Below are 6,000 nucleotides of genomic sequence, written 5' to 3' on the forward strand. Positions count from 1 at the left end.
CGCACGTGGGCGGTGTCCTGGGAGGGAAACACTTAAAAGGATTTCTGAAGGATGCTCTCCCCCTTCCTACAGGATTTGCACCTGGATTTTTACAGAAGTGGGTATTACTATGATCAGCATTAGTAACTCTGACCCCAGGCAGGAACTGGGAAGTCCCAGCCCCAAAGCAGTTGCAAAAACCCTGGGGGGGTAGGGGGCGGTGGGAAATCAAGATGGAAAAAACTTTTTCTGGGATGAGCCAAAGCCAGCACCGGTCCCAGCCCCACCGCATCCATCCCTCATGTGGGACCAGCCGGACAAACTAACCATGGACGGGATAATGAAGGGAGAAGGGAGGAGAAGCGCGATGCTCCAGCCGTCGCCCGATGCTGGAGCTGGGAGCATGTGGTACCCGGCTTCAGCATCCCGCCATGCCGGGCAGCCAGCTCGGGCCGAAAGGAGCCAGCAGCGAGCAGGAAGGTGTTAAAAAACCCTCGGGACCAACCTCAGAGGAACCAAAATAAATAACCTCCCAGACACCGGAGTCAACACCGTGGGCTGCTCCCTGCTCGCCTTCCTGTTTGCTTTCGCAGATCCGGGCTGGGACGGCCACCTCCAACCGCCGGCTCCATCCCGGCGGAGCAGAGCCCCAGCACCGTGGCGGCTGTGGCACCCGTGCCAGTCCCCGCCATCCTCCCCGCCATCCTCCCCGCGCAGGGAACCAAGGCTGCGAGCTTCCCAAAGCGCCGGATTTGATCCGCCGGGACAAGCACCCAGCCTGCATCCCAGCCCGCTGCGTTTTCCTTGCTCCTCTCCATTTATTTTTATTTGAAGAGGAGGAAATCCCAGCTCACCCACTCCCCCTCGGCAAGCCACGTCCTCCCGCCGTGCCTCAGTTTCCCTCTCCATGCATGATCCTCCCAGCACGGCGACTCCCCCCTCCACCCAGACCCCCCCCACCCCCCCCTCCCTGCCCACGTAGCCCTGGATAAAAAGCAACGGGGTCCTGATTTACGGGCACTTTTGTGCTTAACCTCGAAAGGAGAAGCGAGGGGCGGGGGGGGGAGTAATTAGAGGCACACTCACATCAAAGATCGGTGTCAGGAGCAAAAAGGGGGTCTGGGGCAAACACCCCCCCCGGCAGAGCAGCGGTGAGCGCGGAGGCTGACAATAGATCGGGGCTCTAAATTCGGCGCTGGGCTCCAGCACCAGGCTCTGTAAGGCGATCGGGGTGGGAGTGTGCTGGGCTGTTTATTTGGCTCCAAACTCCGCGCCGCCGCTGCAGCGTCACCCGTGTTTAAAAAAGGAAGGAATGAAAAGAAGGAGGGGGGGGGGGGGGGGAAATAATTATTTTTTTTTTTTACAAAAAAAACCCCCAACTAAACCCAACGCAACCGGGAGAAGGGCGCATGCTTACGCTCAATGCTAACAACAAAATGAAAAAAAAATTAAGAGAAAAGGAGCCCCCCGGGGTGGGTGGGTGGGGGTAAAAGGAAACCCAGTTGGGCTGGCAAGGTTTAAAGCGACGCCTGTTGTAAAAAAAGAAGTTGCTAATTTTAACTCTCCAGTGGAAAGAGTGAGAGGTACTTACAGGAGACAGGGTGGCTGCGTCCTTCTCCACGTCTGCTGCGCGCCGGCGGCCGGGAGGAAGCGTACGGGATGGAGCCGCTGTCCCCAACGCCCCCGCCACCCCCAATGCCCCCGCCACCCCCAATGTCCCCCGCAGCCCTCACCACTGCCCAGGCCACCGGTCCCCCCCAAAAGGCTCTTTGGGGACGCTGGGGCGCACCGCGGCGGCTAAAGGGCAGAGGCAGATGCGAAGGCAGGAGGAGGTGGTTCAGCGTGCCCGGGGCAGGGGGGGGGGAAGGGAGCAGCCAGAGCCACCCGCTTGCCAACAGCTGCCGAGAGCAGCCCCTGGGCTTGGCCTTGCTCCCTCCGCCACCCCAAACCTGGGGACGCGGCGGGATGGGGACAGACCCCACCGGCACGGTGGGACCCCCCAGGAGGACGAGGTGGGCTGCTGGGTCAAGACGGTTAGCTGACCTTTCCGCGCGGACATTGCTGACCGAATTGGCTTTTCCCCAAGGGAAAAGGGCTTTGAAGACTCCCCCACCCCCACCCCGCCGGTGGCAAAATAGCGGATGAGCTCAGAAAACCAAAGCGCAGGGCAGAGCCGTGACCACGAAAGGCCACCCGGCTCTGCGGGGAGCTGAAAGGTGACCTCCAGCAGCCACCCCCAGCAGCCACCCATCGCTTTACCAAACCCCGCATCCCACCTCTCCCAAAGGGATGAGAAGCGGGATTTTTGGCGAGCCCACCGGCTGGTTTTTACCAGCTCTTCCCAGAGACAGGGAGGATCCCGCTGGATGCAAACAGCTGGGCACCCCGCGAGGCGGGATGCTCGTGCCTGGAGCGCGGTGGGATGCTCGTGCCTCGAGCGCGGTGGGAGCTGCCAGCTCAGGTCTCCACCAGCCTTAAACCTCCAAGAAAACCTGCTGCGAGACCGTAGACGCCGGAAGAACCGACCCAGCGACTCGCCGGCTTTTCCCAAGCAGCTGGAAATCAGCCTCGGGCTGCAAAATCTCATGGAGAGAAATGCCAGGCTGGCACAGACCCTGCAGCTTGTGCGTGCGGTCACGGCCACGTGATTTACCGAGCGAGACGCTACAACCGTCTTCAGGACATGAAAGAGTCGATTCAATTAAGGTCACGGGCCCTAGAAGAGTTTTCTGCAGCAGATGCGGTCAGGCAGGGAGAGGTTTTCCCGGTGCGCCTCCACCGGGGCTGGCCTCGGGAAGACAAAATGCCTATTGACGGCGGGCAGCGGCGCTGCACGTCGCAGGGCGCAAGGACGCGGGATGAAATCACCCGGCGCTGGTCATCGCACACGTCCCAGGGCAGGGTCGATATCGCTCCTCTAATTGCGACGAGCGAAAGGGACCGAGTTTCAGAGCAGTCCCCGGAGATGCTTTGCAAAATCCTCCTCCCGAAGCGCCGTGATGCACCGCTCCGCGGAGCAAGCGATGGTGCAGCTGCAGAAATCGCTAAACTGCTCCTTCCCGGCTCAAAACTTGGGGCCGGCAGCGGCAGTGGCACGGGGTTTGGTGGGAGGATGCTGCCAGACCCCCAAAATGAGAATTTTAGTGAATCTAAAAAATAAGGAGCCACTGTAACTGGTCAATATGGAGTCAGTGGGGCCGAGCATCCTTCATCCCACATCCTGCATCCCGCATCCCGCATCCAGCAGCAATGCGAAGGGCAAGGTGTTTACAGAGAGGTCCTGCCGCTGCCCGCCAGCATTGGGGCCAGGATGTGCGCAGCACACCGGTGCCGGGACGCTCAGGACCCATGGAGGGTCCTGCCCTCCGCTCCCACCCGGAGCACCAGCACACCCTGCAGCAACCAGCCCCCCCATTCCTGCGCTTCATTATTCACCAGCCTAAAAAATCACATCCCTCGACTGGTGGTTGTACCCGAAGCCAGCAGATCCCGTTCCTGCACCAGCACCGTGCTGCACCGCACCGCAGCAGGATGGAGCCGGGATGGCTCCGCTCTCCTCCGGCGCACCACAGCCCATCGCCAGCCCAAACCCAGCATCACCGAGATCCAGTGCAGCCCCTCCAGCTGCTTCCACCCTGACGCACGCCTGCGGAGCCGCTCTCGGGGTCTTAGCAGCGTAACCGACGGCAGGATGAAGCCCTTGATCCTGACCTTGCGGAGGGAATGGCGAGCGCGGTCCCCATCTCCCAGCACCGAGCCTCCAAATAAATCATCTGCCCCTTCGCCGGCACTAAAAAACCATCTCACCCGAGCAAAACTGCTCGCTAAGCAGCAACGAGAGCCCCCTCCTTTCAGGAGCTGGGGTCAGATTATTTTTAAAATCTTTCCTTTTATTGATTTCAATAGCAGGTAGAGGAGATCCATTACACGAAACCAGAGAGCCCTCAGCAAAGGGGTCCGCGGCGGCGGCTCTACCACAACCGTACTGCAGACGAGGGAGACGCAAACAGTTACGGGAACAGCAATAAACACACAAAGAAGGTCGAGAAGGGAGAAAACCCGGACACGGGGTCCTCTCCCAGCAGCACCTGATTTCTGGGGGATGCCAGGGATGAAATCACAGCGGCTTTGGCCACAGCCCTCGGCCACCCAGGGAGAAAGCAGGGCAGGGAAACCCTCCTTTGCACCGAAACCTCCGTTTTGCAAAACAACCCCCCTCCCCCCAGAGCCCCAAACCAGTGCCGTGCCAGGCGGCGACGCAAAGGGGAAGGTGGGTGCTGGAGAACCTTGGAGGCACCCACTGTTGGGTGCGGGGCTGCAGGACCTCGAGCGGGTGCTACCTCCCTGCCCCTGCCAGCCCTGGGGACTCTGCCACCGGGGTCCTGCTCCTCGGGACCCCCTTGCGCCCGCAGTGAGAGAGGGGTGCGCAGCCGGGCAGGATGCTCCCTGCAGCACCCGGAGCAGTGGAGCAGAACCATAGGGTCGGATCCGGCACCAGTCAGGGAGTCTGAGCCCCTGGGCTGCACCCAGCTTAGGTGACCCTCGGGGGGGACCCCCTCCTCACCCCCAGCCTGGCGCAGGGAAGATGCACGGCCCCTGGCAAGCGAACTCAGGGGGGCCGGCAGCAAGAGCCCCACGGTTGGGATCCCCCCCCCCTGCCCTGCCCCCCACCCCGTACCTGCTATGCAGACTCCTGCATCTTCTGCCAGAGGATGAGCTGCGGCCACCGCTCCTCAATCAAACTGCAAAGGAAAAGCCGGCAGCCATCAGTCAGAGGGGACAGAGACAAGGACAGGGCTCCCACACACCCTGGCCGGCCAGAGGGGACAATGAGGGGCTCCCGGCCTCTCCCCCCCACCCCCCCCCATCAGCCCTGGTGGAGGGGGCAGGATGCTGATGGGACCCTCCTGCGCTGCCCTGAGCCTGAGCAGTGGTGCAAGGGCCACGGAGCCGGGTGGGACCATGGTGGGCTCCTGCAAGGAACCAGGAGCCCCGGCGCTATGGGATGTGGAGAGCATCACGGTGCCCGCGGGTGGGGACGGGATACGGGAACCTGCGAGACCGCAAAAGAGATTTTCCTCGAAAAGCAGCAAGAGAGGCGGGTATCGAGAAAGTGGGGGGGGGGGGTGTGGAAATAAAAAAGAGCTCGGGAATGAAACAAAACAAAACAAAAATTATCCTTAACGAGGGAGGAGAGCCCGGCAGCAAGTTGTTCGAGGTTTCAAGCAAATTCCACCATCCCTGTGAAGATCCTCACGGGGCAAAGCACCGATCCACGGGGCAAAACCCAGTGGTTTCAACCTCGTGCCGGTCGTTCACCTACCGGTGGGACGGTGCCCCCCACCCCCCAAGCCCAACCCCGCGCACCCGATGTCAGAGGAAGGGCACATTCTCCTGCCGGACAAAAGGGAAACTGAGGCACGGAGGCCAACACCCGGCTACTCCAAAGGCACCGCCAGCTCCCGCAGCCGAGCTGCAGCCTCACCCCCGGCGCCTGCAACAGAGCGAGGAATTGTGCTCGGCTTTCCGGCGTCCTCATCCTCCGCTTCAACCACAAAACCAGCCTTCCTCCGCCCCGGCTGCCTCCCCTCCCACGGCCAGCTCATTTCCTGACATTACAAAATTCAGCTCGAACAAAGGCAGAGCGAGGAGCGCGTGGCTCCAGCTGCCCTTCGCCGCCCCCCCCCCCCCCCCGAAGTCATCCCCCCCCTCCGGACACCCTAAAAAAGCTGGGGTACCAGTGGCTTTCCAGCCTCCCCCGAGCATCAAATGAGGGCTGGGGTCCTGCGGAGGGACCGGCCGCGGGGTTTTGCGGTGTTGGGATGGACGGACGGCGACGGCTCTGGCACCTCCACCATGGGAGAGCAGCGGGGACAAGGTGGGGGGCTCCAGCTGCTGCCCCACTTGCACCTATCAATGCCCAGACCGACCTGTTGCCCCCCACCCCAAGCCCACCTTCTTACTGCCTTTAACAAAACCAAGAGCATCCTACAGGATGACCGACCACGTGGGGACAAAGAC

The 6,000-nt window shown here is 61.6% G+C and overlaps 1 protein-coding gene across 10 annotated transcripts in view; it reads right to left on the reverse strand.

Moving 5' to 3' along the window:
• The window catches only part of MEF2D (myocyte enhancer factor 2D), a 57,626-nt gene extending 52,071 nt beyond the window's left edge, over positions 1-5,555 (reverse strand). For 5 of the 10 annotated variants that reach the window (XM_080368554.1, XM_080368563.1, XM_080368561.1 and 2 more), the window contains exons 1-2: positions 5,347-5,504; positions 4,658-4,721 (exon numbers count right to left, since the gene is read on the reverse strand). The gene's annotated coding sequence lies outside the window, so the exon portion shown is untranslated. Of the gene's footprint in view, positions 1-1,065; positions 1,222-1,570; positions 1,675-4,657; positions 4,722-5,346 lie in introns of those variants that run through there. The other 5 variants (XM_080368555.1, XM_080368562.1, XM_080368556.1 and 2 more) reach the window with 4 other exon arrangements.
• Positions 5,556-6,000: the final 445 nt, after the last annotated feature.

Source organism: Falco punctatus (genome assembly GCF_963210335.1).
Source record: "Falco punctatus genome assembly, chromosome: 18".
Classification (NCBI taxonomy): Eukaryota; Metazoa; Chordata; class Aves; order Falconiformes; family Falconidae; genus Falco; species Falco punctatus.